Below are 20224 nucleotides of genomic sequence, written 5' to 3'. Positions count from 1 at the left end.
CTATTTTAGAAGGCTGAAGACAGTCCAACAGTTGCTCTAGGGCAAGCACTTCTCAACTTTAGGGTATTTTAAAGAAGTATGTTTCCTCATCTGAAATCTGTGGCTTGGGCATGTTTCTAAGCATTTCTTTTTCTTGAAAAAAAAAGAAAGAAAAAAAAAAAAAAAAAGAAAAATCATCATATGGTGCCACTGCAGAAAAACCCTGGAGCTATCTGAAACTACCTTTTCACGCCTTCCCTTCCAAAAGGCATGGGGGGGGGGGGTTGATAGATAAAAGACTGAAAGCCAGAAAAATGAGGAAACCTGATGTTCCCCAAAAATTATGCACAAACCAGTTCTAAAGGACAGAAAAAACATCTCTTAGCTCCTCTGTGGGGAGAGCCTGACATCTGTGAGGAGGAGGCAGCAGCTCCTCACAGGCCGTGTGAGAGGACACACCGTGTCCCCTCCCAGCAGCTGCCAGCCCACACCGTGAGGATTTTTGGCCTCTGGTGCTCAGCACCTCTGGAATTATAAGGCCCAGGACACAGGACCCTTCCCCCAGGCCACACCAGCCCTCACAACCAGGGGCAATCCCTGTCAAGTGGCCTGACACAGGCTGAGCATCACCCGAGGCAGCCCAGGTCTCCTGAGAGGTCCCTGTCCCCTTGGCTGGACCAGGTGGGGACGAGTTCAGCTTCATCACACGGCGCCTGTGTCAGGACCAGCACGTGTCCCCTGACACAGCTGATGCCTTGGAGTGGTACCTAGAACAGAGGCCAGGCAAGATTAAGAGAATAAAGTGGGTCAAGGCCTACAAACAGGTACACCTTGGGCAGTCAGAAGCCTTCCAGAGGCCTCACCCAAGCTGGATGATGGTCACGAGTTTTTCAGACAATTATAAATTTGGTCCATTTACATATCAGGGGTTAATCCTCCAATGACAGCTTCAGGAAATGAAGTTATACACCCCCAGTTTGTTCCTCCCCAAATTCAATTTTTTGTTTAAACTTTTGGGGCCTGAGGCAGTAGGGTGTCCTTGGATTTCAGGCCTAGAGGGATTGTTTTGTCGGACCAAAATGTGAAGACAGTTAACTAACACTTCATATGGAGTTTGGAGTTGTACATTAATGCAGTACAGAATTTGAAAATTATAAAAGCTAAAATCCTAAGGCATCACAGCCAGGGGATTATGAGAGCCCTCTAGGCCAGAGCTTGAGAGAGGGTTCAAATGGAGGAAAATGTGCCACAGGGAATGATACACGATTTCAACCTCCAACATGAGGAAATCCATTATTTCATGGGAGTTTAGCACCCTGCCAGGCACTCCTGCTGTACACAACCCTCTGAGCTGGTTGTTCCTTCTGCAGCAGAGAGAGAGAAGGATTTAACCTGTGAGACACAGGAGCGTGTTCTGCCACACTTCTCTGCACCAGGATCTTGTGGCCTCCAGTGCCCCATCTTTGCTGAGCCCACAGTTCTTTCCTCCCTCTGCCTCAATTTCCAACTCCCATGAGTGTGAATGGTGGCACAGATGAGAATAGACCAAAACTGGGGCTTGTCCTGCAGGACAACAGAAATCAATTCAAAATATCAGCACCTTGGTGTTACCTGAGATACTTCATTTACTGGTGGTATTCTAAAGACTTTTGTCCATCTTGGAAACAGGGTAAATCCTCCAGTGCAGCTCTGGAGAAAAGAAGAGGCCCTCACATTCATGGTGAATGCTTGTCACAGTCCCTCAGTGACAGCTCAGCATTTGATATGAATGAGGGAGGAGGCTGACAGCAAGTGGAGATCTTCAGGCTAATTACCTTGAATAATTTGCCTGCAGGTGCTGTGCAGGTGGTCTGAGCCCTGAGGCACTGACCTAGGAAAAGCCATGGGAATCCTGCATCCTGCTCCCACCTCAGCTGCAGTTCTGGGATGCTGAAAAAACCCCACAGATTCCTCATTTTAATCCACAGTTATCAACTTAGAGTTGCTTTGAAAAAAGAGGAAAAATTTGATGTCATTGTAAAGCTTAACTCCATTCATTTTAGCAGCTTGCTCCATGCCAGCTTTAAAAGAAGTGGAGAACTTCTTCACAGATGAGAAGAGCATTCATCAGCTAAACCCTGCAGGCATTTACAAACCAAACCAAAACACACATTCTTTCCTGAGGCTGGCCAGGCAGCCACTGGGAGTCATCCCCTCCTGAACAATGATGTTTTAAAATATTCTGGGATTTTAGTTAGCCAGTGACAAACTCTCATGAAATGTGCTCGAATTTTTCTTCTAAAGGCCACTGACATGAGGGTTATCATGTCTGCATTAAGGTTTAAAGCTATTTAACAGCTCTTTGAGTGCAATTCTCAAGATGTATGAATCTTGTGAGTCACAGTGGTTTCTAAAGAGAAGCAGTCATTTATATCTTGGATTTTCAGTAAAATCTAATTTCTGGGAACAAATAAAAAAGACATGACAGCATTCTGTGCTTTGACATTCAGGAATTTGACATGAAATAACGTTACTGGTTTATGCTACTTGCTCTATTGGTTTCTAAAATCAGATACAAGTCTGTGATCAATGCATACATTTCTTAACATTGAATGTGCACTGCTTGGGGTTCATCCCAAGAAACAATTACAATCCTTCCCACACCCAGAAAACATATTGGCTAAGACTCAATATAGGCCAATCCCAAATTTATAAAGAATCTAAAAGCTTCCTTCACATGCTTAGGGCCAAGCTTCTGGGTGAGGGGTTAGAAAAATTCTTTCTGGGGAGTTGTCATTCAGAATGCAGAAGGCTCCCTTAGACTCAGCATGGACAGAGGACATGAATTACCCCCTGTGCATTTTAGGGTAAAGAAATTCAGCATATTCTGAGACTACTTCAGAATTCACTTTTTACACAGAAGTTGTCCACTGGTATCAAAAGCTGAAATGCAACAAAGAGGTACAGAAAAGGATCAAAAGAAATGACTGTTCAAAGAAGGATAAAGCAGGAATATTGAAACCTAAGGAATTCCAGGCTGTTTGACATGTCTGAAATTCATGTTCCTGCCTTACAACCGGGAACCTGTCATACCATAAAAGAAACCCTTATTTTAGCACCCGTTTTGTGATGCAAGAGGTGATGCATGTTTAAGTTCTTTGGAGAGGAGTTGAAAGCAAATGGGTTTTGCTTTTGCTGGCGTACAGGACAATTCTGTAGCATGTGATTTTTTTGTAATAAATGTTTGGAGAGCTGTAACTGCTGTGTGTGCACACGTGGGTGTCTTGTCACCTCCCTCGGTCCGGATGGTTTCGGGGTGTTTCCACGAGGAGGATACATATGCTGAGCTGTGGTCAGATGCCACTTCAGTGCCATTCTGTTTATTTTTAGGAAATGCAAACTGATCCCCGTGTGCCAGGATGTGATGGGATCAAACAGCAGGAGGCTGCTTCTCTGCTCGCCCCCATGCTGCCCCAGACCTTTTGTTCTTTGTTCTTCTTCAGGATGTGCCTTATGTTTGCTTTATCCCTCGCTGTTCTTGCCCACTCTTCTCTATCAAATAGCATCAGCCTCTTTATCATAGGAAATAGAAATGTCCTGGGAATGTCTCCATACCCTTCTAGCCTCTCAACTCAGTTTTTAATTATTTGCCCTGTGCTCTGCTCTGTTTCTTTTTCCTTTTTGGCTGCCACTAGATAAAGGAGCTGTTTCACTATAGAAGAAAAGGAGCAGTGAGACCAGCCCTAACCCGAGACCAAACACACCCTTTGGGAGGCTGTTTTCCAGGGGAGCAGCATCCCATCTTCTCCTGCCTCTTCCTGGGTTCACACCAAGCAGAGTAAAGGACTGTGGGCAGGTTAAAAATGGCACAACCATAATCAGGAGCCTCTACTTTGTGTCATAATGCTTTCATACCATGAGCTCAGTCTGAGCTCTCTCCTGTACAAACCTCCTGGGGGGATTTTATTCTTCCTGCTTGTTTTTGTTACATCTGCCTTTTGAGAGAGTCCCTGAGGAATATTTATTCTTTCTTTGGAATCTGCTGTCTCTTTCATAAACTCTCACTTCTCCTATAAAAACATATCCAGAACAGAACTCCTTCCAGTTTCCAATTTAATTTTATTCCTGAGCAGTTTATACCCAGTTGTTTCCATGCTGTGGCTATGCCTTAACTTGAATGACTCTTTTCCATCCTTGGTGTTTTCCTGCACAATATATGAAAGTTTTGTTTTTTTTTTCAGGGCTCCTCCCATTCCTTATCACAAACCACTTTTTAAAAGTTTATGAGTTCCCCTTCAAAGACTTTGGATGCATCAGGATTTCAGGTAGGTACAACACACTGGGCAAATGATACCACCAGATCCTCTTTATCAATGGATGGTGCATTTTCAAGCTGAAAGCCATCTCTTTAAATGAGTACAAGCCTTTTCTTGCTCTAAGGGCAGGGCTTTTATCTTCCTGCCTTTTGTATCCACCACTATTTTTTCAGATCCAGTAAGAAAAGCCCACCTGAATCCACCACACCTGAATCTTAACTCTATACAAGCAACATCCAGCATTTAAAATGATTGAATTTAATTTTCCAGCATTCACTGGTGCTGTCATCCTGTTTCATAGTATGAATTGGGTGAAGGTCAGGGCTTGACTGACCTTTGTCCAAGTTGTCCCTGCCCATGGCAGGGGAGGGGTAGGAACTAGCTGACCTTTAAGGACCCTTCTAACCCAAATAATTCTGTGACTTCAAGTTTAATTATGCATAGTTAATCCATTTTCTCAGCAGTACATAAAGCCTCTTCTTCTGTTCCTGGTCAGTGGAGTGATTGCTTAATGAGCCTGTTTCTGCCACTACCTGGATCAGTTTTAACACCTGTGCCTCTATGAGATCTGAAAAACAGAGCCTGGTTCCTTTTCAGAAATTGTCCTACACTCTTGTTTTCCCCATTTAGAGGCACTGCCCTGTGCTGGCACTAGTCCAAGGACAAGTTAGAGAACTTAACTTTCTTTTTCTGCAGCTCTTTGGCCCTCCACACTCACATCTTTGAAAGCCATGTTTCACAGTCATTCCTTGTTCTATAATATCCTGCTGTTTATCAGAAATGCTCAGCAGATGAGTGGAATCCATACTTGCTCCACAAAAGCCCAGATTCTCTGAACCTATGTGCAGGTCTCAACTATGATGCACTTTTCTCCCTGATCTGACTCTTCAGCTTTGTGCCACCTCCTCTAGCATGTGTTGGAGGAGAAGTTGGGAACTTCTGAAATTCTATTCCAGATTATTTTGTATGGTTAAAGGCTTTTTCTGCAGCCAGGATTATTTTTTCTTTCTTAAATTGCAAAGTGAAAGTCTGTAAGAGAACTCTTTCTCATTCTCTGTATTCCAGTTCAGTTTTTCTTGTTTTATGGTGCTTGAACAATGTTTCAAGTCAATTTCCTCTGCTTCTCTATCCTTTCAAGTAGGGCATTTCCTTTTCCTTCACTTCAAATTTTGACTCTCCCCAGAACAGATTAGGTTAGTGGCTGGTGCCCAACTATTTATCAAGGACTTGTACAAACCCTAGATAATTCAGCTTTTTTTTTTTTTTTCTCTTCTCCTCAATCTGGCAGTAAATCTTGCAGCAGCATCAAAGCTGGGCTGCTCAGGTCACACGTAGAAACCCATGTGTGTCCATCCTTCCCAGTCAGCCTTTTAGACTGCAAGACCTTTGGGGAGCCTTCCCATCCCAGTGCAATTTTGCATTATTTGAGAAAAAAACCCCAAATTATCTCCCTTATTCAAACTTCTCTGAGTTACTGATGTGTACAGAAAAGTGCTACAAATGCCTTGGTTTTGCCATCCTAGCTCCTACATCAAGAAGGCTGATTTCACTGTCCTCTGTGACCCTTCTGTCACCTTAGCCAAGCAATTTTTCAGCTCCTCAAAAGCACTTGCAGAATCAGGAATTAATTTGCTGCATCATCATCTTCTTCATCATCCAACACTATGTAACTGGAGGAATATAAGACAAGACATCAGTCTCTTTTTTTTAGATTATATTTTTAGCCTTTTGCAGGTTACATCAATCTATTTTTAGACTAAATAATTAAATAATAACTTCACTCACCTTCTGCTGGTCAGTCCTGACAGCAGGAGTGCTGTTGGACGAGATGGGTGTTGGGGGAAGTGAGAGCACAGGGCAGCTTCTCATCCTCCATCCCAGCTGCCAGGAATCTTTGAGCCAAAGTGGAAGGCAGGGACACCTTCCACTAGACCAGGTTGCTCCAAATTCTTTTCAGCCTGGCCTTGAACACTGCCAGGAAAAGGCTGAAAAGGCTCCACAGTTTCTCTGGGCAACTTTTCCCATTGTTTGACTGCCCTCACAGTCAAGAATTTCTCCACAATATCCAATCCAATCCTGCTGTCTGTCAGTTTGAAGCCATTCCCCCTTGCCCTGCCACTCCATGCCCTTGTCCCAAGTCCCTCTCCAGCTCTCTTGTAGGGCCACAATAAGGTCAAGCAGGTATTGTAAAGGTAAAGAGGCTGGACTTCAGCCTCTCTTCATGCAGAGTTAAGGATTTTCTGTCTTGGAGTAATTCTTTTCCATGGATCACCTTGTTCAAAAATCTTGCATGTCTTTTCCTTCTTTGAGGCACAATCCAAGCACTGCTTACCTTGTTGACATTGCTGTTTTCATTTTGGGAACCAATGGCCCTGAAGAAGCACTGCAGGGCATTGGGACTCTCCCTCTACCTGCCACAGATGACCTATTACAAGTCATCAAAAAATATGCATAAAATCAGTGCAAAAGCAGACAGGTACTTTAGAATTAAGACCCCTTAAAGAGTTTTGCTGGCTCCATTTTACAAAATCTGTTTTGCCCTGTCTCAAACTGGAAGGAATCAGGGTTCAAACCTGCAGAGGTATTATCTGTCACCCTGGGCAGGCAGGGCTGGCAGATGGGACCTGGCTTTGCCCACAAGAGCCATTGGTGTGTGAGCAATTGTTCTGCCTCCAGATCAGCAAGATGCCTCTCACATTCATAAAGTCACCACCAACACAAGACCTGGCAGCTCCTCAAAGATGAGCAGAAGTTTGGAAATCAAAGATATTTTTCATTCCTGAGCATTTCCATCCTACTCACTGGGCGTCTTTGCATTCTGCAAGAATAAAGCAATCAGAAGTGGTGGAAAAAACCCACCCTCCTCAATTTGACACAATTTTTACCATTTGCTAGAGAATGGTTACAACCCCCTTAAAATATGAGTTCTCTTCATTATAGAAATACTTTTTTATTCCTTTAAAAGCCAATGGAATGTGGACAATGAACAATCTCACATTTAGAAGCCAACTTTTCATCAGGGTTTATCCTTTTGATTTGGAAACTGGCTCATTTAAGCTGGAAAAATTCTGTGAAATGTTGCAATAAAAGAGGCTCTATTTTTGCATTAGCAGAAATATGCACATGCAGAAACCCAGGCGATACAAAAGCAAGCAAACAAAGGAGTGCCCAGCCCAAACTGCAAATTTCTTATTTCAAGCACAAAGGCCACATAGATCCTTGCCATCTCTAATAATAATAATGCATTCTGCCACCCAACAGCACAACATTCCCACCAGGCAGGGTAACAAAACTTAGTGGATGTGGCTTCAGCTGCCTAAATGTCATCTCAGTCTGCTGCAATCTGCTGTAAACTCTCAAGATACAAGTCATGTGTCACAAACTCCCAACAGTTTCTGGATTTGCTTTAGGACTAGAATGCTCTTGGGCAAAAACTATTCAATAAGGAAGAAATTCTGTCTTCTTTTTTTAATGATTCCCTGAAAGTTGCTTCTCACTGATTTTTCCCCCTCCTTTTTTTTTGCCTACTTTTGTACATGTCATTTTATTTTATAAATCAGATCCATCCCAGTTCCATCAATCAGACACAGGAGTATCCTCATAGATCCATAAGATACCCTGAGCTGAAAGGGATCCACAAGGACCATCAAAGCCCAACTCCTGAATTTTGCTTTTCTGTACTACAAAGTAGTGCAGTAATTGTACACACTGCTTGAGGGAGGTAAAAAACAAAAAAAGAATCTGAATCCAGGATAAGCTTCTGGCCAAAGCAGCCCAGATTTTCCATCTCATCTGCAGCTGAGACATGAAAAGCACACGTTAGGACTGGGCAGCATCCTCCAACAGCAGAAGCCCTATTTCTGGCAATCTTCTCCCCAAAGTTTCTGTGTGTAACTCTATTTATGGGCTTTTAGACCAAATATAGTAAAACCAGGTATGAGAAGGATACATTTAGACTGAATCAAAGTTTGAGGGAAGGGTAGGCTTTTTATGTTGCACATACACTTGCTGGCAGATATTTATAGAGCATGACTTTCTGAACTCTGATCCACAGTCAAGGAGTGGGATGAGTTACATGAATTCAATGCCACAAGCTCAACATAATTTCCTTTCAACACCATGGCCAAATTGTCTTGATTTCCACACCTGTACAATGGGGGATAACACTTATCCCTTTTACAGGGGATAATGTTATAAACATTAGTTTAATTACTTGGAGAGGCACCGACTTCATACTGTAAAATAACTTTACCTGTACTAGCTGTGCCACACAGGAGGAGCTGAAATCGAACCCAGGAAAGTGAGGGAGAAAGGAAGCAAAACTTCCTGTTGCATGATGCACTCTGACTAAGAACATGAACCCAAGGGACCTTGGGAGGAAAGGTTTTTGCAGCCTGCTTCTCCCCCTTTCACCATTATGCCCATGCAATGCCAAACACATTCCTCCTTTACCCAGGGAGCAGGGAAACACAGTCCTTCCACCTAAAATCAATTTTTCTTAGATTCCAGAGCAGCTGTGGTGCCATGTGCCAGCCACTATTCCCCATTCCATGTGCCCATGCTGTGCCCCGTTGTCCCCTCTGGTTGCAGAATAAATCAGAGGAGCCACTGTGGTACAGCTGAGAAAGCAATGGAAAATCCAGCCAGCCAGGAAGCTTTTTCTTCTTGATTTCTGTGAAGTTCTCCACACTTGGCAAGCTTTGTAAGCTCAGTAGTGGGAACTGAAAAGGAAAAACCATCACGTACCATTTTTCTGTGGCTTGCAAATGTGAAATAAATCAAGAGATAAAACATCAAGACATCTGTGATACAAGATTTGTTTTGTGAATGTTTAAAGCATTTAATCTCTGTTCTTCTGGCTCTCAGTCCTGGTTGCTGGGACATTATTATTTTACCTATTTTCTAAGGTATAATCACTTACATCTCAAGAATTTTCTGGCTGCTTTCTGTACTCCCCTTTGCACGACTTGGATAAATCTCCATAACTCTACCCATCTGTCCCGTTTTCTACCTTCTGGGTTATCATCTGAAAATCCCCACGTGACACCACTGAAGACCCCATTGCCAACAGCAGAGCCAGCTGTGCTACCTCATTATTTCCACCCCTTTGCTGCCTCTCAGAGCTGGGCCAGGTGTCCCTGAGCCACAGCCACCGCTCAGGCAGGGACAGGCATGACCTGAGCTTCCCATCACCACCAAACTCCTGTCCCTCCACCCACTGGGCCATAGGACATCCCCTTTTCCATCTCTTCACACAGAATGATGAAAGGTCGCTCTGGGAGTCCTGGGGAGCCCCACAAGCCCAGTGTGAAGCTGGCACTCCACCACCAACCCCTGGCCCTGGTGGGTTGCACAGAGGAGCCAGCCCAGGGTGAAAGAGGGCTCAGCAAACAGCCCAGCAAGGATTTGCAGATTGATGGAAGACCTGCAAATAGACCTTGCAGCATCTCTTTCTTCTGTGCCACATGGCCTTCTGTCTGTCTCCAAACCCTGGTTATCCCAGGGGTCGTGCAGGGACCTCTGCCCCAGCAGGTCTCCATTGTGCCTGTTGTAAGAGCTTGGCTACAGCTGCTTAATTCGTATTAAACAGTCAAGTTTCTTTTCATCTTCTTCCAAAACAAGGAGCTCAAGTCTTACAACAACATCTCCTAGGAACTTTCTGTTCTGCTTTGGGGACATATTTCTTTCTAGTGAAAGGAAAATTTCCCAATAACTTTCTTCTGCTGCCAGGCACCAAGGCAAGGCAGCATCGTGCCACTCCCTCATCATTTCCTAATAGCCTTGCACATCACTTTATTCAGGGCTGTACCCTCTCCTTTTAGTTTCCTATTCTCATTCCAGCCTGTCTGCTTGAATGCATCCAAAGGTAAGAAAAAAACCCTCTTAGGACAGTCTGTCCCACGCTGCACCCACAGCCATAAAACCTTGGTGGCCGTACTACTGGTTCTTATCAGCCATCACACCTTCAAGCGCAGAAGGTGTGTCTAATATTAGCCAGGAAACGTCGTGGAGAAGACCTGGACTTTTTCAGCTAATCAGTATTAATAACTTCCTATGTTTGTAGACAGCCCATAGGAAATGCAGCTTGACTCATCTACCCCGTAATTAGATGAACTCCCCGAAAAAGTGCAGGTGGCTGCACCACAAAGGCACATTAGCCAAGGTGCAGAATGTGCTCCTGACCAAAGGGCAGATAACAGCAGCTATAATTTCCTCCACTGATATAATGTAAAAAAAGCAGTATTTCTGACAGATTTGGCATATGGCTGAGGTTGGAAAGTCAAGCAGTCATTTTCTTTCTCTCTCTTATCCCACTCAGGGGAAATCTGTAATATGCACAAAGCCTTGATTTATTTTTTACACTCTGGCGTATTACTGGAAAATAATTACAAGGCAAAAATTCATGAATACCAGAAGATATTCAGGCCTATTTGATGTATAAGTTATACCTAGACTGCGATTCTTACAGAAGATATTTGTTTCCTGTGTTCTTTTCTGCTGCCAAGTTCAGCCATATATCACTTTTATGTATCTGAAGGCCATGGTGTAATGCAATATGAAGCTATGAATGGGATAAAGTTACATATTCTCCATTGATTTTCCATTGTATCCATTATCTTTAATGTTGGAATGCAGGTTAGTGCGAGTGCCGGAAGCCTCTGCACCTCTGTGCTGGCTGCTGCCCTAGGAAAACCATCCCTGGGGGGCAGATCAAATCAGCTGCAAGCTGCAGAGAGGAGACAGGAGTTCCCCGAAGTGTCCAGCTTAATGGGGGAAGTAGGAAGTAGGAAAGAGAGAGGGAGAAGGTAAACTCAGGGATGGGGACATGAGAGGGACTGGGAGGAAACCAGAGAAGGGCTGGAAGGAAAGGCAGGAGAAGGAGAGGAGAGAGAGGAAGGGAGCAGGACTTTCTAACAGTGGCAAATTGCTTTTTGCATGCTTAACAAAGGAGGAAGAGAAAGAGATTTGTGTTAAAGCCCCACAGGTACCACCAGCATCACTGCCCAAGAGGACAGAAAACAGCAGCCACCAGTGCTCAAGTGCCATTGCTCCCCAGTCCCAGATCTTGTGGAGATCAAGCTGAGGGTTCAGCTGCTCACCCCGTGGGTCAGGATGGGCAGGGAGAGTGCTCCCAGGCAGCACTGGAGCTTGCCACCATGGCAGATCAAGCAAAGGCTGATGAGTGGGACAGGAGGATGCAGCTGGACAGGGAAAGCAGGATGCTCCGGAGGCTTGTCACCCAGCTGGGCCCAATTGCACTGGGACTAGATGTTAACACTAACTCTCTAACAAGCTTCTCAAATCACATTTTTAAGGCCATGTGTTAACAGAAAACAACTGTTCGAATTTAGCAAGTTCCAGCAGCACTTTCACCCTCGTTCTGTCTGGGCCACAGGAGAAACGCCACTGCCACTTCATTTTTCATCCCTCTCACAAAGGGGCAGAGCTGTTAGTCATGCGAGTGGCTGCCTTGGACAATCCCACGCAAGCAATGCCAGCAGGATTTTCCATGTGTGACTAACTGCTCCTCCTGGGAGGCCAGAGTTTCCCACTGGGAAGGTAAAGGACCCCCCATGTTCTGTAATCTTAACTCTGCAGTCACCACTGCTGCTGCTATAAAGTGTTTTTAAGATGAAAATCCTTCTGCAGGTGACCTGCTCGTCTCCATCTGGCCTTTACTGTTCTGGCTGCTCTTGGTGACATCTGTGACTAATTGGTGATCGATGAAACCGAGCTGTGACCAGTACAAAAAACCTTTATTAAAACCCTGCCAGGTTAATCAGCAGGCATTCCTCAGGAGTATTGCTCAGAAAGAGCCAATTCTGAGTAATTCCATGGGACAACACTTCTGGAAGGAGCATCTCATCCAGCTTACCTTGAAGCACATCAGCCATGGACACCTTGTGTCACCTATAACTCAGGGGACAGAGCTTAGGGACCTTTTTCCTTCACTTATTTGTCCTGGTAGAGAAAAGGCTCAACCTGACATGGAGCAAAACCTTCCCAGCTGGTTTAAGAAAAATCTGGTACCTTGTTTAGTTCGAGCTGAGCTCGTGTGTGCACATGCATGTGCTGCACAGCAGGACCCCTTTTCTCATTTAAACAGCCAATTAAAGCCTACTTTGGCACTTAGCACATGACATCAACTCGCAGTACATAACCTGCCTAGCACAGTGTGAATTTAATTTGATAAAGGGGCAACTAATAAAGATCTTGGAAGGCTGGTTAAAGTTCATTAAGCCGTTCCTTTCAAGGTATACTTCCCTCCAGTGCAAAAGCTTGCATCTACTTTTTTTTTTTTTTTTTTTTTTTTTTCTTTAAAGCTGTGTTATATCCTGCCACCAGAAAAAGGTGCCTGTGTCACATCCCGACAGGGTATATTTAAAGTCTCACTGTCAAAGTCATGGCAGGCCTTGGTTCTTTGCCCGGGAATGTGCAGAAAGAAAAATAAAAGCTCTTTTCCCTGAGTGTGGGGCGAGGAGTGCAGTGTGTGTTGGTGCAGGCAGGCTCCTGGGAGGGGAATGGGCTTCTGTCACACTGAGCTGCATTCATCCTCCTTCTCCTGAGCCATCCGTGATTCCAGATGGATTTCATAAACAGATGAGGAGACTCCTCTGAGTTCACTGGTTTAATGCAGCCCGTATGGCTGACTCATGTAATAAGTATTTAATCATGTTGATGAAAATCGTTTTAAAAACTTCCACCACACACAGCGCTGCTCCCCGCAGCCATGGGGCTGATAACACCACAGCACAGCCAGGGCACCTCCATCTTCCACAGCCTCTCCAGGTGCCTGCCTTGGCTTTCACCAAGGACTTTCAAATGTGTGCATGCATTGTGCATTGCCACCCTCTAACAAGGGCCCGTTCATCTTTGAAAATACTCCTCAAATCACCCACTGAAGTGCCACAAAGGAGGGTCTTTTAAGCCCCACATTCCCCATGCAGCTGTTTCAGAGGTCATTCAAGGGTTAACACTTTAGTGTTTATATCTTCTTACTAGTTTCTGTTTGTGCTCACAAATGCCCATGCATTAAAAATTTGCTGAGCTTAAGTGGTCTCCATTTGTAAACAGAGAAATGCCACAAAGCCTTGCAAATATTGGGTGGAAATTGTTCTTCTTGTCAGCAGAAGTCATTACTGATGCCAAGAAGGACATGGGCCTTCATCATTCCCAGACATGGACCTAAAGGAACATATGTAAGACCATCATGTGGCAACCAGTAGTCCACATAAATTCAGTATATTTTAAGCTAGCTCAGAAAAAGTCAGGGCTCCTCCTCCTCCATTCAAGGTTGGACTCACATTCATGTTTGTCCTTTTACAGCACTCATCAGGGTTCAGCAAAGTTCTGAGAGCTTTGGGGAAAGGAAGATGAGTCCCATGCTGCCTTGCACAGGATCCCAGCCACAGAGAGTGTGTTTTATCACATGAAATTTTGTGGATCAGTCCAAATTTGTTGAATTAGATTTAATTTTAAGTGTTGTGGGCAAGGCCACATGCGGAGCTTTGATTTATCAGATAATATTTTCCAAACTGTAGAAATGTTGAAATCTGAAGGTGTGCTTGCAGTATACTACCAATTCCAAGGCTGCTTACATCCTGACAGGGAAAATTATTTTCTGCCATGAGACCAGACAAAACCTCCACTTTGTGTCATTAACAGTTAGTTTCCTTTTGTAAGCAAATTATTTTCCAAATCCCTGTTCAAGCCTGTGTTCATGGCTTCAGAAGCTGGGTTTATTATAATTTCCCTCACTTCATTTTACAGTAGTCATTTTTGTAATTTCTAAACATGCAGATGTATTGAAAAGATACCAGTGTAGGCTGAACAGAAAGTTGACTGTGATCCTGTCTCATCCACGTGTGAAGAGTGTGCCCAGGAATTACCCCATGCTTTCTGAGATGCCCTTCATGCACACTAGTTGCTGCTATAGATAGTTGTGCTTCAGTGGTTGGTATTTAAACCTTCAAAATTGGGCAGTCTTTGTGATTGGAAGGTCTTGAAGACTGGGAAATCTTGTGGTTGTGTTTGACTCGTATTGCTCTGGCACCAAGATTTACACAGCTCCAAGTAATGGAAGCATTACAGTCTTTAGAGACTTGATAACGAAATCCAGAGTTCACTTCACACAAGTCCTTCATCCTTCCATTCACAAGGTTACGAATTTTGGTGCAGCAGCACCAGACTGAAAGTGCAGGGATTCTGTATCTCACTTTAGAGAACCTAATGAAGATGTCATCCTGATCTTTCAGAAGAGCGCCTTAAATGGAAAAGCATTGGAACAGTGGAGAAGTCTCAATTTCCTTGCTTATGATTTCAAACTCCAGAGCTAAAGGACACCAAAGAGAGAGTTTAATGCCTATAAATCTTGCAGTGTGAACTGATTCATGACTTAGACAAAGCGCCCAAGCCCCTAAGAGTCAGGAGAACAACCCTTTAAAATACAGCTTGCTACTATTGCTGGAAACTTTAACCCGCTGGCTTCACACTCAGGAGGTTTAAGCTGCAAATGGCAGGAGAGGATTTATGTGTTCCTCTGAAAAAAATACATCAGGGTAGGAAAACTTGACCCGACAGTTTTGAGACGTGCTTGCCATAAATAACCAATTGATTGGCTGGGCTGCAAAGCCATTAGCAGGCGTGGGGAGCCTGCTGAGACTCAGACACAGTGTAAAATGCTGGAGGTGCCAGCAAAATGGACACAGCCATCGGCTACGCGGTCACCTCCCTGCAGAACTGCTCAGGAGGGCTCATAAAAAATGGAGCAGCTTTTATCTCCCTCATTCCACAACACCCTGGAAGGGGGATCCAGTGTGTGCGTGGGATCCAGGCTGTCGTGGGCCAAGGGGGAAGAGAAGAGAGATAAAATGACCACCTTGTGCTTGAGCAGTAAATCATCTGGAGGAGCAGAAGTATTTCAAATGAAGTTGGAGGTTGTGCCTTGAGAAGTTGCAGACGAGTCTCTTCTGCTGTAAATTACCACGGCTGCCAAGTGGCACTGGTAGGTCTGAGCTAGCAGGGCTTTCCACCCCCAGAAAAGTGGCAGCAGTTACAGCAGAAGGGAATTTGATGACACAGATCACAGATTTCAGGACAGAGAGACAGAGCTTGCTTTGCCCTCTGAGAATGGGTCATTTTTATCTTTTTCCTCCCAAAGAATGCATGTGATGCTCCCATCTTCACTCCCACTGCTGCAGTCACACTTTCTGGACTTGGGTTGATCTTTTTGCACTGCCCCACCCTGATGGCAAGGGAGAAGGTGGAAGTCTCATGGAGCAATGCCTGCCAAATCTTTCAGTCTGGAGAAGAGCAGGCAATAGGAAGCAGAGCAGACATGATGCTGGTCTACTCCAGACATTCATTTACACTTGAGACACGTGCACGTTGCAAATGAGAAGGAATCTGGGTGTAAATGGCTACATAAACAGCAGGGTAATGATGAACCAGAGCCAGCTCTTCAGTGAGATTACAGCTCCAGGCATTATCCTCAAACAAGCAAAGATGGAACCTTGTTCCTCTATCAAACAAGAGATGAGAAGTGATGACTGGCAGGTGAAAGGCAGGAAGGAAGAATGTGGGTATGTGAAATTCACAAAGAATCACTAGGTTGGAAGAGACCCTCAAGACCACAGAGTCCAATTCCATTCAGCCTGATCCTGCTCTGAGTCTCAAGTGCTTTCCCTGCTCAAGGAGCTGAGTGGGGCAACTCTCAAGTACCAGCTCCTGTGGTCGATATCTCCTCTGCCCTGGCACTGCCACCACTCAAATCCATCAGCTCCTTCAGAACCAGAGGATTCCTCCACTATGTAGGACTCAGTGTCCATGGACAGTTTTTCTTTCTTTTGGGTTAGATTCAACAGTTGGGTATTTTTTCTCTCCAGGGAGCGGATCCTCGCAAGAGAGGAACTGTTTCCAAATAACAGAATTGTTTCCAAGTAATTGTATTTACACAATATGCAAATGTGCACTGGCCAAGTATTGATATGCTACACAGGTGGTTTCCTGGTGGCTCCTAAAACACCAGAAATGGTGAAAACCAGGAGCAGATTCAGCTGCTTACAGGAATCTGGCCAATTCCTATGAGCTACAAACCTGTACAAGTGTGACTGGGCCTTGAGTCTCACTGACTAAACTCAGATTTTATTTTAACACCCTGATAACTCAGTAGCTACTCCCCCCATTTTAATGCCACAAGAGGTTATTGATCCCCATCCCCAGAAGTGTTCAAGGCCAGGCTGGACTGGGGTCTTAGCAGCCTGGTCTAATGCAAGGTGTCCCTGGACTTTGTGTCTCTAAAACACAGAGGAAAGTGCTGCCAAATACTTTGAACTTATTTTTTTGTTGTTGTTGTTGTTTCTGTTGATTCTTTTTGAACTGAAATCAGCATTAGTCAAAGGATTGGTGGCGAGAAACTGCTGAGATCTTGCTTCTGTTTTGCAGGTAGCAGCTCCTTAGAATTCACGGATTTGTATAAATTAGGGAGATAGCAATCATCATCTTTAAAAAGATCAGGACCTCATCAGCGCCTCATTTCTGACAGGAGACAGTAATAAATGCTTTGGATAAACAAGTATCAGAAAGGGAAGGGCAGTAGTCCCACCCACCCAGCCCACGGTAGTTCAGGGTTTTTTTGAAGGCAGCTGCTGTATCCAAATGGCTTCTGCAGTGAACAGGCCCAGTTTGTGCTGTTTTCCATGAGCCTGTGTAACCCGTTCCTTGCAAAGCTTTAGCCACCACACCACCACTATTGAGGTGCTCTGCAATGCCATGAAACCTCTTAGGTAAGAAAGCAGAGGGGCAGGTACCAATCTCTTCTCTCTGGTCACCTGTGACAGGACCCGAGGGAATGGCTGGAGCTGTGTCAGGGGAGGTTTAGGCTGGATATCAGGAAAAGCTTCTTCTCCCAGAGGGTGTTTGGGCACTGAACATGCTCCCCAGGGCAGTGGTCACAGGACCAGCCTGACAGAGCTCAGGAAGAATTTGGACAACACTCTCAGGCACACGGTGTTTGGGCCAGGAGTTGGACTCCATGATCCTTGTGAGCCCCTTCCAACCCAGGATGTATCTATGATTCCATGATAGTTCCTTTTGCTGCCTTTAACTTTGCTGTCAGGCAAGTGCTTTAGGCACCATCTAGTCCTGCCTTTATGGGATAAAGTGGACAACAGCTCCATGTTCACGTCTTTACTACTGAGGGCTCAATCCACATGCCCTCCTCGCTCGCTCTCCAGGTGTCCTACTCTCTTTGAACTGCCCATTTCTTGGAAGCCTAACACTACATTTTGGACAAATGTTTTGCTCCAGGAAAGAAAGTACTTGCTTTTGGAAGTGTCATTTCAGTGCATGCAGCACAAATGTTTATAAATACATACCTGCACACAGACAGGGCACTTGTCAAAACACATTCAAAGGATACCTAGGTTCTTTCATGTATTACATACTCAGAGTGAAAATAACCAGCTATATTTAACCCAGATCCAAGCCCAGACTAAATTATTTCAAAGGTCAATTAAAGAACAGAAAATCTCACTAGCTAATAGATAAAAATGCTCCCATTCATCTGCAGTTCCAAGAGCTTTCACACAACCAAAGCACAGGATGAGAAACTGTAATTAATCACCATTTCATATAAAAATCATTGACAACTCCAAGTTTCTATACCTGCCAAGACCTGAATTCAGATGACTGCATTTGGCCTACAGCAGTTGATGGAAACTCCATCACTCACCACGCTGATGTAGTTGTTTGGAAACCAACGGCTCTTGGCAGAAAAAACACATTTCAGCTTCTGTTGAATGACTGCACATATGAGGAGCAGGAGATGAGACAGACCAATAGCCAGTGCTCAGATTCAGATTATGTTTTGGCTGGGGCTTAAAGTTCAGGTCTGAGGCCAAGTGGAGGCTAGGATTTAGCCTGCAATGTAATCCTGAAATCACATGGGCTCTTCTCCTCAGGTGTTGGCCTCGGTGGCAGAGGCCTGGGGGTGTTTTCTCCCTTGCCTTGGTGAGTCTGTTGGTTTGGCAGACGCCGCCGCGCTCGCTGCATTCCTGTTCTTTGGCCCCGTGTGAGTCAGTTCTGGAAAACTCTTATTCGACCACAACTGGAAAAGAAAGAAAGAAAAAAAAAAAAAAACCAAAACCAAGCCCAAACCCACAGATCAAATCTGTAGGACGGGTTTGAACCACAGAGCCCAGTTTTTTTACCTTGACAGCCTGCATGATCTCAGCACAGACATAACCACAAACAGCCAAAGGAAGCACTCAGGGAGCTGAGCCCCTGCTCCCATCAGCCAGCCCGAGCCAGCAGACGATAACAGTCCAACCAAGAGAGCAATGAACGCAGCGAGCCAAATCCCTGAAGAAACTCTGGGATTTGTTCTCTCTGGCTGATTGGAAAAGCTGTTTCCAGAACTCAAGTCAACACCTTCCTTCAACCTCAGAACACCTCCTTGGGTAAACATAATCGCCTTCCAGGTTTGGGCCTTACTCAGAACGAGATCACTCTGCATAGGAATCATATTTAGCACAGGTCACGGTTTAAAACACCATCAGAAATATCTGTGAGGGCGTTCATGTTTCAGCTCTGCCTTCAGCCCTAAGGTGAGAACACCCCAGTGTGGATTTGTGATGCGCCCCAGAACACTCGTGCAATAATGAATGATGGCCCAGCTCCATTTCTTGTGCAGTCTGCAACTTCCCAACGTGTCTGACACACTGGCAACCCACGCGCAACAGTGATGGAAAACTTGGAAAGCAAATGGAAGCGAAGAAAAGCCCTTGGTGTAATTTTACAGTGTGTGAAAGACTTAAAGCAAGAAACACAACCAGATGCCACAAGGAAACTACTTTCAATTAGTTCTGCTTTGTGTTATACCTACTGATGAAAAATAAAAACAAATTCATTCTGTCAACAGCTCTATCTATAGCATAATCCTTAAATGAACTCATCCGTCAAACTGGTCTCCTCTGGCAAAACATATTACAATCCCTGTTTCTCAGCTGTGGGAATCAATCATCTGTTTCCCAAACCCATTGGTCAACATCTTAAGAACCCAATATATTTTTATTGCGCTGAACAAGCCAGTTACAGGGCACCAACCTCACCACACCACCGATGTACAAAGGCCTCGTGTATCAGCAAATTCAGCGATTCCAGGGGAGCTATTCCCCTGTCAAGGTTACGTGGCAAACCTGCCTGACCTGGAATAAAAGCAAACCTCAGCCTTTTTGCCCCAGCAGGATCCATGGGATGTGCTGCTGCTCACAGCTGGCCAAGGCAAGAGCACCAAAGAACAAACCAGATTTTTTTCTGGGTGGACAGTTCAGAGAGTGATGTTTGAAGCAGGAGATACAGAGGCAGGGATGTGCATTTTTAAGCCAAAGCTAATGGTTCCATTGAAGTAGCAGCAGAGCCACCCCACCAAAGCACTGGCAGCATTCACACACAGAATCACACAGAATCACAAGGTTGGAAGAGACCTTCAAGATCATCAAGTCCAACCTGTTCCTTGACACCTCAACTAAACCACGGCACTGAGTGCCACATCCAGTCTTTTTTTAAACACAACCAGGGATGGTGACTCCACCACCTCCCCGGGCAGCCATTCCAGAACTTTATCACCCTTTCCATAAAAAACTTTTTCCTAATATCCAACCTACATTTCCCTTGACACAGCTTGAGACTGTGGCCTCTTGTTCTGTCAGTTGCTGCCTGGAGAAAGAGATCAACTCCCCCCTGACCGCAGCCACCCTTCAGGAAGTTGTAGAGTGTGATAAGGCCACCTCTGAATCTCCTTTTCTCCAGGACAGCCTGGTCTTACAGTTCCAGCAATAGTACCAGCTACTCTTGGCATTGCAGGAGCAGCAATATCTGACTGATAATGCACTGGTTCAAGATAAACTTTCATCATTTCCCATAGATTTCAGTCCCCTGGGATATTTGAG

This window comes from Vidua macroura, chromosome 6 (genome assembly GCF_024509145.1).
Source record: "Vidua macroura isolate BioBank_ID:100142 chromosome 6, ASM2450914v1, whole genome shotgun sequence".
In the NCBI taxonomy this organism is placed as follows: Eukaryota; Metazoa; Chordata; class Aves; order Passeriformes; family Viduidae; genus Vidua; species Vidua macroura.
Note: the sequence above shows the minus strand (reverse complement) of the source record.